We start from the raw sequence: 14,703 nt of genomic DNA, 5'->3' as shown, positions 1-14,703 counted from the left end.
TATTAGACCAGACCAGTTTTCTGTGATCACAGCTCTGATAAGAATTGTGGGAAACCACAGTCACAACAAGCCACCCTGGAATACCAAGTAGACACACACACACACACACACACACACACACACACACACACACACACACACACACACACACACACACATCTTCGGAGTGGATCCGTCTTTCTTCCTGGCACACGTACGCTCTCACAAACACAGGAGATAAAAAACAAAAAGACACGACGGCGCTTTCACGCATGCAGAAGACATGTATTGATGCTCAGCCTCCTTTTAGATGTAGCCCAGAATTTGACTTGTGAATATTAACTTTATTTCTTCCAGTATAAAACACATCTTCGGCAACAGACAGTGTGTTGTTTTGAAGGCATGCAGAGCAGTCGCCCATGCATTATGAATGACTTAGTCAACTTACAGTGATGGTGCTGGAACATCTGCTTCGATTAGCAGGATGTTGCAAACTTAAAGCGCTCTCAGACGGAGGCATGGGAATGGGTTGAACTCCAAAGGTGTTATTACCGCAACTGTCACACGTGTTACAGTGGAGTCAAATTCGGCAGCTTTTAAAACATATTACAATGCAAAATGGATGTCTCATTGGGACAAATATAGAGCGTTATGTCATAAAAGCATCATTCCACTTACATTGATTTTAAACCGGTCATATGGCTTTAAAATACTATGTGTGAAGTTCTGGCTTGATCTAGAGAAATTCAACTAAGAAAAAAGGCAATTTTTTTTCTGCATATTTATTTAAAAAGCCCATAATTGTGCAGAGAAATCAGCTTGTGACCAGGATCTGATGATCTTCATGGACGGTGTCTTGCTGGTTGGAAACCCCCACAGACCTCTGACTTCAGTGATAAAACCCTTGAAAGTTGTTGCTGTGTAAAGAAATCTCAAACCTCTTCAAAGTTGCTCACACATTGATGTATCAGGAGCAAACAGTTCATGGAGCTATCTAAGAGGAAACTGAGTTTTCAGTTTAAAAAACAAAGTCAGACTTTCATCAGACAACGGGAAGACTCGACACATTACAGCGAGGTTTGCTCTTTTTGCTTGGAAATGCAGAACCAAAAAACTTCAGTTTGTAACTCAAGTTGTTTACTGTAAGCATTGGGATCAAAACATTTTCTCAAATATACTAGAAAGATTATAAAGTCTTAAAGGTGCTTCATTTTCACTTTAAGCATCCATTTGTTATTTTCCAATTTACCTCGATTTTGCGTTAGCTTCTGCTTCTTCTCTAGCTAATACAGTAAACACAAGATCTCAAGCTAATCAACTTTGTTTTAACAGAAGTCTCCTGTATAACAGGACATGAAATCTCTCAATTGTCTCAATCAGACGTTGACTTCCTATGTTTAGTTATAGGTTGAAGTTCACTATAGCTTAAATGCTCCATCAGCCCAGAATGCATTGCTTAGGTGGACCTCTGTAGGAGAAAACTATGATAAAAATATAGCATTTTTGCAATTATGTTGTAGGTCAATAAGAAAATTCAAACATATTTAGACCACTACCTAAACTGTTATGAGTTAACCTAGCAGAGGCGAACAAATCTGTTGTTTCATTATCTGTGGTTTCTCAAACTGCTACATTTTGAATCTGAAGAAAGTAAGACACATGATCTAATTATTATCCGACATTGTTGTAGTATTTGAGAAATATAAACAGGTTTGGAAACCAAAAACAAAACAACAACAAAAAAAAAATCTGTCTGATTTAATGAAAGAGAAACTGGTAGAAGGATAGTTATGTGTTGCAACACTGTTTGACCAGATGCCAAAATGCCAATTAAAATAGAATTTACCAAAACAATTATTGCATGTGGTCAAAAACACATGCAATAATAAGATTTTTAAAAGTGACACAAAACAATTGTTTTTATTTTTTTGTGTCTTTGACCATCTGCCTGCACCGCTTTCTTTTCATCCCAGCTGCTGATCTCCCTGGCCATGCAGCTCTGGCTCTCCATTATCATGACGGATGAAGCAAAGTGTAAAAAAAAAAAAAAAGTCAATAGCTCATACAGATCTGCTGGCAATAAGTTGTGATAGGAGTTCTTTTTTTTTTTTTTGCCAGTCCCCACATCTGCCAGAGATGCTGGCAGCATTAAAGAGGTTCCTGCTGAGTGGAATTTGCTGTGACAGGATGGATTTCCGTTTGAAGTTCCCATACTGTATAGAAACACAACTCTGCTTGGATCAAGAAACATGCGCTCGTGGTGGGTTACGTTTACAAAACTGTGTTACATACTCATTAAATTGTGCTACTTTGTGGTACAATAAAAGTGTGATGGGGGCTTTTGTGTAACCGGAGCCCATCTGTTGTTAGGGTTGCTGATATGGCAACTGCATCTACAGGGAGCTGAGTTGCACATTACAAGAAGAACACACACACACACACACACACACACACACACACACACACACACGCATACGCGCGCGCGCACACACACACATATAAAAGCCTGCACATAATTATCACCTAACGCTTCAGTAACACCACAATTACAGCAAATGATTGTAGAGCCACTCATCACAGGTCCTCTTTTTCATCTCACCTGACCTCCAACAATATCAGCCTTAGACTGCGGGATGAGTACAGAAGACAAAGTGACAAATGCAGAAGAAAAGTGATGAGCCGGGATGGGAGGTTTGGTGGGGTGGGGGGACGCATTCAGTTAAACAATCAACAAAATAATAGGCTGCAGTGAAATAGGGTAGATAGTGAATGGGAAATGATTTACCGATCAGTGGGGTGCGTCATTATGTGTCTGAATTCATTCATTTATGTATGTGTGTGTCTGGGCAGTTTGCCATCCACCACAGTTTCATACGTTGACCTTATCTGCAGCTTCCTGCGGCATTATTACCATGAGTTATACACCATTACTTATCTCCTGCGATCTACAGCTGCCGGCTGTAAAAAGCATACCATGTTTGCACATAAAACCACACAAGGAACATGCGCACAGATAACACACCTAATTCTGGCAACCTGCATGAAAACAGCATGCATAAGTTATATGCGCCAGACTGCGAGGAGAAACAGAGCGCAAGGAGGAGAGACAAAGTTATATAAAGTATGAGAGGAGCAGACATGAGCAGAGGAAAACATTAATGGAGCTGACAGCAGGTCGTTCTGTTAGTGCAACTTCAGTCAGTGCTTCCCTTTAAATCTGTCTCCGAATGAGGATGAAGTGGATTTGACACTAAAGTTTAACCAATTTTTTATTTTTTTTGCACCACCCTCCATGAATCATGAAGAATCTGTGTGTCGTTTTCTAAACATATAAACCTCGCTGCTGTCAAGTCTTAACGAGTGAGCAAGCGACTTCTAACAAAATAAAGTGAGTAATTTAGCACTTGTGAAAACTTATTTTCAGAGATACAATTGAAAGTGAAGCTAAAACACTTCAAAGCAGCTGAGAAGATTTAATGGATCTACTTTCAACAGCCCAGATCAGGTCACAGGAGCAGCCACTCCAAAAGGAAAGTCTAGACATCCTTCTCTAAAACAAAACTCTTAAGGCCATTCTGGTGAATCCCGAGGCTTTCCCGGGACGAGAGGGACGCACGGTGCCGAAGATAACCTGAGCAAATAGATTATATTACAGGAGTCACTTGTCCTGTGTAAAAAGACTAGACAAAGTGGTTCGGACCACTTTAAGACAAAGTCTTCCGCTCTAGCGGTGCTGTACCACACATTCATGAACCAGTAAAGAAGCTTGTCAACCACAAACCAGAGCCTTTGGTATCTTGAAAATATACCCTGGTTAGATTTTAAACCATTTTATCTAATTATTTCAATGTGTATTGTTTACCAATCCTGCTCCTGTGTCGAATGTGTTTCCATTTAAGAAAATCATTCACAATTAAATATTTGTTTCTGCTGACCTCACTTGATAAATTACAACCTTAAACTGAAAGTGATTTTTCACGCACTCCTCACCTCTTCACTTACCAAATTTGTGTATTAAAGATTCCCGTTTAATTCGAATTTGGCTGTTTGACAAGCGTGGCTGCCATGTTCTACATATTTCGGGGACTTCTGTTAGAACACATTTTAAATGGTGCCGTGTAGTCCTGCGTGTGCCGGCTGAGCCTGATACACATTGGCCTACAGGGACCACCCAAGCAGATGCTTCATTTACAAAATTATGCATGTAGGGCATAGAAATAGGTCTGAACTGGAGGAGATTATAGGTACAGAATGAGACCAGAGAGGACTGCAGCCTTCAGTGAGGCGACTCTATTCCGCTCCCGAATTATTATTTTTTTGTTAGGGAGAGAGTGATGTGGAAAGAAAGAAAGATAAGATATGCCAGTACCCATTTCTGTTAATCTGATTCATTTCTTAGTTTTTATTTTTGCTTAGGTAATCAGGACAGTAACAGAGTTGTGAGGGTGTAGCTATTTATCGCTACCTTGCTTTTACCAGATCGTATCACCAATCAACCTGATATTTTCTTTCTTTTTTTCTCATCTAGCCCCTAAAAAAAAGACATTCCAAATTATCTTTTGCTGTCCATTAACTTTATTGATCGCTCATCTTCTTTTCTAATAACCAGTGCTTGAAATCCATCAGTTAGACACATTAATAAATCGGATTTTAAATTTTTTAACCAAGAAGGTTATCAAAATGATGCAGCTTGAAACTTTGTAAACAACTTTAAAAAAAAGAAGAAGTGCAAAGTACAAACGGTGCTTAATTCCACTAACATGAGTAAATTTAACCAGTTAGTTTCCACCCCTGCTTACTGTTCGATCCTGTTCTTGATTTTAATTTGAATTGGCAGAATCTAAACACTTTGGAGTGCTAAGACGGGCTGGTGACCTGTGCCTGGTGTATCTCAGCTCTTCCCCAGTGACGAGGCAACACAGAGACAAACTAAAGAAAAAATCAACCATGAGAAAAGAAGTTACAGATATCTGTCATTCAAGCAAAGAAACTGAATTCAGCAAAGATTAATTTGTTTACTGCATCAGTCAATTTTCTTGTTGGTTACTTAAACTGCAGCCTGGTTGCCATAGCAAAGGAAAAACAATCTATTAGGTACAATTTCCCCCTTTGTGGTTGTGAGTATAGTTAACTTCACCAATATGCTGTAATTAAAGCGTTGTTAAATAGGGCCGTTTTTTGGAAAAGTGATGAAGTATGAAAGACAGGGGGTGCAACTGAAAATGAGTTCAGAGAGTTGAAAATATGCAGGGTGCAACAATAACCCCATGAAAGAAATCTTTCAAGGTGTTCCTGAGAAATTGGCTTTCCAAGAATGGGACTGAAGAGCATCCTGAGAGCACAATGCTCATGACTGTCGCTTGGCTCAAAGGCTTGAAAACCTCAACTGAAATCTAATTGAGGAAGTCATTTTACCCACTTGGATTACTTTTACTATATATATATATATATATATATATATATATATATATCAGTGTACTCTCATTCCAGACGCTTCACTTCTCTCCTCAGCAGCACCAAGGGTCATTTGCATTTTCCTTTAATATATTTCTTCAATTCCAAAGCTTTGGAGATTCCTTTGTGCATTTGTTTACTTCAAAGATTTTTTTTCTCCCCGTCATTGCTCAAGAACCTTGAAAAAAATTAAAGCGTTGTCAAAAGTGTAATAGATGCATAAAAAAAAATATATATATATAAAAAAAGCATGTGCCGTGTATTCTACAGAGAGAGGGACTTTGATGTTATTTTCACAGAGTTAAGTCAGCCTACAGCTATGGTGTAACTCATGGTCATAGGTGAGAGATGGCAACTCCATTTTTTTCCTCCTCCCTTTATTGTTGGATGTTGTTGGACTCGCTGGTGAGGGAAAGGCTCAGACGGCACGATTGCGTTTACCGCCTGGATTTTGCACAGTCAGCAGACGCTCCGCAGCAGCCACTTGCCTCAACGTGAGCGGCACAACCTCTGAGCGCGTTTGACCCGAGGATGTTTCAGGGGTAGCGGTGTCGCATCTACGCAAATGATTGGTGGTGACATCAGGATTGTACCTTCCGGTGCAGTGAGTACTGTGAGCACGGCGATCGGTAGGCACAGATGGGGGCAAGAGAAGGAGAGAGCGGCGAAATGAATGGAGTGTGACACCCTTGGGTCGAAACACGCTTCGGGGACGTGTTGGGAACACACTTGAAGCGGCAGCAGCAAAAGCTGATTTGAAAGATGGGAATGTCAAGGCAGTGATGAGCACTCAGCTCAGGTCATGGAATATTGTTAACTAGTAAGAGACGAATAAAAGGTTGAGGAACAATAAGGATAAATGGCCAAAAGCCTCCCTCTCCACATCTTTTTCTTTCAAACTATCTCTTTTTTGCTCAAGCTTGCACGCACGCGCATAAACGCACATGAGCACACACACGAGCCCATACCCACCCACCCACCATGTTATTGCTGAGTTACCACAATTCTAGTTAAATTGGAGGCTTAATTTGAAGCCAGTGGCTTTTTCTACAGGTCACATTGAGTCAATTTATCCGCAAAAGCCAAACTGTGGGTTTGATTAATGAAACACATGGACATGCTTCTGGCAGGATCAGGGAAGCCTAATCAAGCGAAATCTCTCGAGGTCGCAATTAGGTTTGGAGAGTCCTTGGAGTCCTAACTCTGCCTCCCAAACAAGCCTGTCCATTAATTTGGAAGAATGCAGAGATTTCTCAGACAAATAGTTTTCTGTCCACTTTCTCGCCGAGACACGAACAAGCTCGTCATTCATGGGTTTGTGAAACGCACTGTGTAGTTTCAAGGATGCATACAAGAAGATGCGTAATAATATTCGGTTCATAAGAATGAGGCTTTAGCAGTAATATTGTGAAAACAAAAACAGAAAACTAAAAACCCAATGGTTTTGGTCCCCACAAAAACGCCATAAAAGATTATATACATCCAATTTGGCCAAGCTGTGTAATTTGACTTAAAATGTATATTTTATTCCCCAAATTTTACATACTTTAAGAAAAACATATCAATTTCCTTATGCCATTGATATAAAGTACATTCTTTGAGTATACTACCATCCATTACAATTTATTTCTAAATTGTAATGTTTAAAAAAAACTCAGAAATTTTAATAGTTAGTTTCAGTCTAGTACTGAAGTTAAAGTTGTTATTCATAAAACAAATGAAAAAACCCCCCATATTATTAGATAGTACTTAGATAGTGTTCAAATAAATGAACAATTATCAGAATCAGTTTTCTGGTCATTTTTGACGTTTCCAGATTTGGATGATGACTGACTTCAGAATAAGTTGCTGTTAAACATCATTCTGGGTAATGTTCTCTACATTTTTTAATCTGTTTTAAAATCTCTTTTTCACTTTAAAACAACACCACCTAGAATCTTTTATCTTATCTTGCTGATGTCATGATTTATAAAGTAAGTTCTTTGGTTCTGCTGTGGCTTCAAATCTGCCATATAAATATTGACTGGAATGGTCTGGATATGATCAATAATTATGAGGACTAACGACAATAATAACAAGTTGATAATAGTACAAAAAAAATCATTTTTTGTCACGAAAAGTGGCTTTTGATTGTTTGGCAGATGCGGGTGGTTCACGAATAAACTCAGGGGTTTAAAACAAACCTTTCACATCTCTGACTTATATAACCTGCATTTGCCTCACCTGATGAAGTTACATACCAACAGTAGCTATATAAATGTTTGAAACCTGCTTTGATGAGAAACGTTGTTGCTTTTTAATATAGGGACATCTCATTCCACACCCTTACCCACTAGTGAAATAAAATCCAGGAGAAAACCATATAGCTGCACACATGCCTCATTTTTTCCTCATTTTAAGGTAGTTGCCTAGCTTTTTTTTTTTTTTACTACTTCAGCATGGAACAAGTTGTGTTTGTCTGTGTCACTCAATGTAAGCTACGAGATGGGAATTTTTGCTTGCAGGATGCCCTCACAGGCCCCAATTTATTGACTGTAAAAGTTCTGCCTTTAGCTGCCAGCCTACCGAGTATTTATGGAATAATGTTCGCTAGACTCCAAGCAGCTACTATAATAAGAACAACTATGCAGCCTTACTCTCTGTCTGTGTGTGAGTGGAGTAAAACAGCAACCCAAACAAATCTGTAATAGTCTACATGACATTTCCTAATAAACCTGTATGATGAAGGTACAAATCACCGCATCGGAAGAATTAAAATTAGCAAGTGCAACATAGATTTTACTGCTGTTGCCCTTGAAACTTGTGAAAGCTAATTTTATTAAAGCTAAATCATGATATTAAAGCTTAACTTCTGCAGTTGGAAAAATTGGCATTTTCCCTCTTGAGCATATTGCAAATTGGGGTGTGTAGACAAAAAGATCAGAGCCATGTGACCATTCCGCTGTGTGAATTGTTATACCCTTCTAAAGCATTTTCCACCTTTAAGGTGGAAAATAAGTTTTCTCATGATTGGTCAGGACGTACAATTTGCTTGTGTCGTCGTGAAATTAAGATTGAGGGAAGCTAACTGGCTAACCAGATGTATGGCACGTCAATCCACCTCGTCGACAGTTTTCTGTCGGCTACTGTATATTGAAAGCATGAGGATTTAGCACATTTGATGCTGAGGTACAACTGACCTCAGCATCAAATGTTTTCATCTGGATTTGTCCCCAAAACTGCATCTTTTTACAGATGATCTACTGATGTACTTGCATCTTTCATATTCATGCACATCAGTGTTATTTAGTTTGCATTGCTATCTCTAATCCCATCCATATGCATGCACAGAACAGTAGGCTGAAGTCAACCCACCACTTATGTCTCTGAGCCTCAGAGTGACATACTGACAGTGTTGTAATGATTGACACTTGAAACGGCAAGTCAGACTGTGACAGACAGTCTATGCGAATAATTGACTACAAGTGTTAAACGTGACATACATTTGTGCTCCACTCCATGCCACCTTAGGTTTTGTAATGCCTGCTTTATTTTTAAGCTGACATTCTGACGGGACATGGGTGGTCCAAGCTGTGATTTCTGAACAATCAGACGTAGTGTATGAGGTGGACCTTTTCTGAATATTTCGTGGCACAGTTTTGTGAAAGAGCCACTTGTAAGCATGATTGTCCTTGTAAAATATTTCCTAAACGGTCCATTCGATGAAAGATTTTTGCCACAAGATTTGTTTTAAGCAAGTTATTCGAGTTACTCAATGAATCATTTCAGCCCTATGCAGCGTCTTGTCTTGCTCTCTACTGCATGTTATGTGAGATGAATCACTTTTTGCTAATTGCTACAGAGACGGAGAAAGCAGGTATCCCATTTTTACAAATGGTTCTGAGGGTGAAAGCTCCTTGAATATTAATATTTCCACTACATTTTATTCTCAGCCACAGGGAACTTAACTGGAGCCCAAATGCCCCAGAGATGTCTGTCTGGCTTTAGCTAAGATGCATACCTACACACACACACACACACGCACGGACGCATGCACGCACACACACACACACATGCATGCACACACTCAAATACAGACCAAAAGTATGAAGAGGAAACTGATCAGCCGCATGTAGCGGGGAGGGCACTCCAATGGGACTAATTAAAGAGATGGAACAGACTGCAGAAATCATTGGAGAGCACAACTCTTCCTCCAACACCGCTTCTCTCTCTTCTCTCTCTTTTGCTCTTCTGTGTTCAGTTGATGAAAGCAACATTATAAAGGGTCACAACATCCAATGCTGCTTTCTTTGCCTGCATTCGTACCGCAGGATGCGGATCAGAGCAGCCGAGGAACTGTGGTGGCTGCAGCATCCGAAGGCGCTACCAGAAACGCACAATCAGATGTAAACAAGTGGAACACAATTGTTTACAAGCACTTACCGTAAAATTGGATTCCCAAATTCTCTTTGTATTTGTTTGTCGGTGCAGAAAAGTGCTTTTTTTTTTTTTTTTTTTGAGTCGGTGCAGATTTGTGTGTGTTTGTTGACGAGTGAGTCACCATTGGCTGCGGAGTCTGATACCGATGAAGACTCAAGCGGTTTAGATGCTATTGATTAGAACCCCCTTGTTTCTGTGCAGTGACAAACACACACACACTTCCCTATCCTCCCCCCCTGCTTTCTGAATCCATTTCTGCATCTCACACCCACTTGTTCTGCGGCAGACAGACCCACAACCAGCCATAATGAAGTGGCACTGCATGATCACAAACACTGCTGTGGGTCTAAATGAGCTGGGGAGGAAGCTGGCAGCGTTTCTGCTTTGTTTCCTAATTATTTACTTCTTGCAGAGCATAGGTGGGAATGGTAGGAAGAGGGCGAGGGGTGGAGGGAGTGATATGGGACAACCGGAGGAGACGAGGAGGAGACGAAGGAGAGAGAAGAGGAAAACCGACAATGCATTCGGTTTATGAAAAGCGATCGGCAGTGGCACCTGCAGCAATCCTCAGCTGGGTCTCATATATGTCAAAACGTCGGCCTTGTTTTTCTGCAGAGCCTGTAAGAGATGAATGTTGTTAATCACTTCATGGGTTTTTATTTTTTTGATTCTGTATGCGTGTGTTGGAAAATGTATGATGGACTCTAACTTCATAAAGCCTTGGTCTAGTCTCTCTAGCTGTGCAGATTTTTATTGCTAAAAACTGCCTGTCTGTAACGGCCAGATGAGTCATGCACCAAGCTCCGAACTCAAGCCAGGGTTTAACACACACACTTCCTCAGGGCAAAGAGACGCGCATGCACAGAGAAAGTGTGTGTGTGTGTGTGTGTGCGCGTGTGTGTGTGTGTGTGTGTGACTGAACACGGTGCGTGTGCATAGATGGACTCGTACGCTCACACTTGGGTCCAGCAAGGTGTGTGTAATCTCATCCACAACAGAGTTAATCTGCTCACTTTCACAGACCCGCAAAGTTTGGTTTACTCAAATCGGCACAAATCCTTTCAAGAGTGTTTCGCGGAAATGTGCTCTCTTTCTTCTGTGGCACCTTTTCAGAGTTTACAGGGAAAGTAAATGAGCGCTAAACGACGACAAAACACAGAGTCTGGGAAAAATGTTCAGAACTCCTTGAACTTGTTCATCTTTTCTTCACATTGCAACTAAAAACTTTAGTGTATTTCACTGGGGTTTTGTGTGCAGGAATGTTTCTGAAATTCAAAATTATGAAATTGCTTGGAATATATATATATATATATATATATATATATATATATATATATATATATATATATATATATGGAAGTTAAACTAAAAAAAAACATCTAGTGTATTGATTCTATCTTTAGACACACTTTAAAAAAAACGCTTTTGACACATTACAAAACATGTTCACGCTTTGCTTCCTTTTTATTTTGTTTCCTTTTATTTCCCTCAAGAGGCCCTGCCTGTCACTTGTCTGCAGATGTAAAGAAACAATGTGCCAGACAAGTGAAGAACAAATATATAATGTGTAATTCTGATGGTATTTTGGGGTATGCTTCTACCAACTTTGATATTTTTACCCTTTTTTGTTCATCTCCGAACATCAACCTTTAAGTCTTGATGGAAATCCTCAATTGGATTTAAGCCAGGACTTTGACTGGGCCGTTTCAACTTCAGAATATGCTTTGATCCAAAACAGAGGTTCTGAATGTTGGCCCTCGGGACCTGTGCTGCATTTTTTTGGTGTTTCCCAGCTGCTACACACCTGACCTAAATGAATAGGTGATTAACAGGCATCAGAGGCAGTTTATGGCATGTTGGGAAGGCAAAGCAATCATTTGAACCAGTTGTGCTTACGCAGGAACAGAAGTAAAACACAAATGACGGTGGACCCTGAGGACTGGGATTAAAAACCACTGATCTCACCACTGGCTGAATGTTTTGGTTTAATGTTTTGGTTTGCTGTCTTCCTGAAGGGCATGCCCCATCACAGTCTCAGACCGCCGACTGGTTTTCTGAGTGTTTTGCCCTGCAGGCCTTGTGTTCTCATCAGCTGACCAGCTTCCCTGGTAACAAAAACCATCCGATAGTAGGAATGGCTTTCCCCCAATATGGGATGGTGGTGGCAGCATTATGGTGCAGGGATTCCATGTTTCATTGTTGAGTTTGCCAGAGCACCTTTTTTTACACATTTGCTTTGCTCCCTCGTCCCACCCAAAGCGATTATACACGGATTGATATGCCTTGGCACTTTTTATGGCTTCCCAATGTATGCCAAGTTAAATTACACACAGAACAGATGAACTCTGTTTTCTAATTAGGTGACTTCTAGCAGCCACTGGTTGCCCTGGACTTTAATTAGCTGTGCCAGTTAAAGGGCAGAATACAAATGCAAGCCAGACATTTCTGATATGTTTGTAAGGAAAAGAAAAATAAATGAAATATTAAAAGTTGTGCATTGTTTTCCTTTCACTTTAGAATTAAGCCCCACGTCTGATCTATCATTTTAAATTCCATTTAAACATAACTTTATTATTATTATTATTATTATTATTATTATTATTATTATTATTATTTCTGAAATAGTGCAAACATTTTTTTTAAAAGTGTATAGCAAATTATGCTTCAAGACAACACAGCTGGTTGTCTTGAAGCAACCGGCCTGTTTAATTATTTTCTTTTAATAATTAAACAGGAGGCTCTGAAGTGAAGCAATAGCACATTTAGTTAGACTTTACTTGTCAAGAAATGCCCAAAACAAAATCCGCTCTGCCATGTGTGGATGTGGCTTCTCTTTCGACGTGAGCAAGAGAAGCCGCAGAGCAGAAGTGTGTTTGTAGGAGATTTACATCCTCCCAGCACTACTACAGCGCTCTGTTTTTGTTTGTTTGTGAGAATAAATCATGTGGAAGATACAACAGATGGTGAGCCGCTTGTCACTTTGTACGTTTTCGCCTGTATTTGCTTTATTCTATTTCTCTTCGTGTCATTTCCTCACACACATGTACACAAAGATACAGACTAAATGGGCCCTCCTGGTGGAGCAGACAGAGAGTTTGCCTGTTGTGGAAGTTTATGTCCTAGTCGGTGCCCAGAATATAAAGTGCTTTATTTCTATGCGTCCCCTCGCTCCGGGTAAACATAGGACAAAATTTAGGTTGGCAAACAGTTTGAAGGTTTGTACCCATCATTGTGCATTACCTACAGTAATATGTCACACAGAAAACAAAATCTGTTTTTAAACTACGTAATTGCTGAATAATAATTAAAAAAAAATAAAATTCTTGCTTGGATTTCATTAGTGGTTGCAGAATCATCTTTTTGAGATGTGACGTGTTTTCAGCAGACGGGCTGACGTAGCTGCGGATAAAACAAGTTTGAGACTAATTGGCAGATTCTTTTATTGCAGAAAATTGGAGCCCATCTTTCTTACCTGTAATGTTCAAAACACCAGCTTTTATTAAATATTTTTTTTTTCTCTGTATTGCATTTGCTCTCTTGCAAATCTTACTGCAAGAGATACTGATTTAGCTTCAGCATACTGGAGAACAGACAGGAAAAATCGTTTTCATCTTGCATTAATATCTCAAAATACTGTTCTTCATGTAATTATTAGACACTGTTTAAAATTGTTAAATCAAATATATTGGTATGACTTATCTTGTTACCTATTGTTTTGGCTCAAAATGTTAATGTATAAAGTTTTGTTTGTTTGTTAAAACCCCACCCGGCCTACAGGAGACGCCTACAGTCATGCGAAAATGTCTAGACACCACAATAAATATACAGTTCTTTTAAATATTCAACTTTTAAAACAAAATGTTTACATGTCAATGTCTAATTTCAATTTTGATTTATACCTGAACAGAGAGTTAAACAACAACAACAAAAAAAACAACCTTTGCCTCACTTATTAAAACATATGAACAGGGCATCACTCTGCAACAGAGCAACTAATGTTTCAGCTGCATACGTGTGTGTGTTTTTTTTTTTTCTTTTTGCGTGCAATGTAGATTGGGGAAAAAAAAATGCATTTCGTATTCTGATGGCGTCTGCTTTCATCTGCTTCTTACAGAATGCGGGAGCGGGGTCTTTGGATTTGTGGAGTAGGTGTATGGAGTCTTCTGCTATCCCTTTGTCTGACCTCCCTCACACATGCACACAGAAGTCATACAGGTAAATGCGTCTCTGCCTCACCTCTGTTTGTGTGTGTCCTCATTGTAAATATTCCTGTCAGCCAGCGAGCACGCTTTTACGGGACCTACAGTATCGGATCTTTTTGCAGATTACCTCTGCGGGGCGCCTCTCCGGTCAATTTCATTTACGTGTTGTAAAGCTGGAGTGAATAGACTGTGAAGGTCGAGGTCAGATCCCCAGTGAAACGTGGGATCGCAGGGGCCGTTTGCCGTGACGAACGCTCAGTAAAAAGTTATTTAATAAGTGGAAAGGGAATACAAGTCGGCCGGCTAAATGGCCCGCTCAGCTCGGGATGCTTTACCCGGGGGTTACAGCAAAAGGAGCGGTGGGCTTTGTTCGTTTGCGGTTTCTGATTGTGTGATGGCCTTCTTGTGCCGCTGCATCACTGAGCCCAGACGCGTTTTAGCAACTCTGCAGTTCATTTCTCGTTTAAAGTTTTAGTATCTTTGCTCAGGGATCACCATTGTTGTGCTGACAATCACAAACTTCCTCCACTTGGCAGCACATTTTACTTGCCATCTGAATATCAATTCCAGTTTATTTGTTACCGTTTGTTCCTGCCGTTTCTTTTAAAAACAGAGATTGTTGTCAAGTTTATACACAGTTTTTTTCTAT

At 39.8% G+C, this 14,703-nt stretch overlaps 1 long non-coding RNA gene across 1 annotated transcript in view; it reads left to right on the top strand.

Moving 5' to 3' along the window:
* The window catches only part of LOC107838254 (uncharacterized), a 43,966-nt gene extending 29,946 nt beyond the window's left edge, over nt 1-14,020 (top strand). Inside the window, exon 2 of the long non-coding RNA XR_001664321.1 lies at nt 13,967-14,020. This is a non-coding gene — a long non-coding RNA (uncharacterized LOC107838254). The remainder of the gene's footprint in view (nt 1-13,966) is intronic.
* Nucleotides 14,021-14,703: the final 683 nt, after the last annotated feature.

Source organism: Poecilia formosa, unplaced genomic scaffold (assembly GCF_000485575.1).
Source record: "Poecilia formosa unplaced genomic scaffold, Poecilia_formosa-5.1.2 Scaffold232, whole genome shotgun sequence".
In the NCBI taxonomy this organism is placed as follows: Eukaryota; Metazoa; Chordata; class Actinopteri; order Cyprinodontiformes; family Poeciliidae; genus Poecilia; species Poecilia formosa.
The sequence above is the reverse complement of the archived record's forward strand: the minus strand, read 5'-3'. Positions and strand labels throughout refer to the sequence as shown.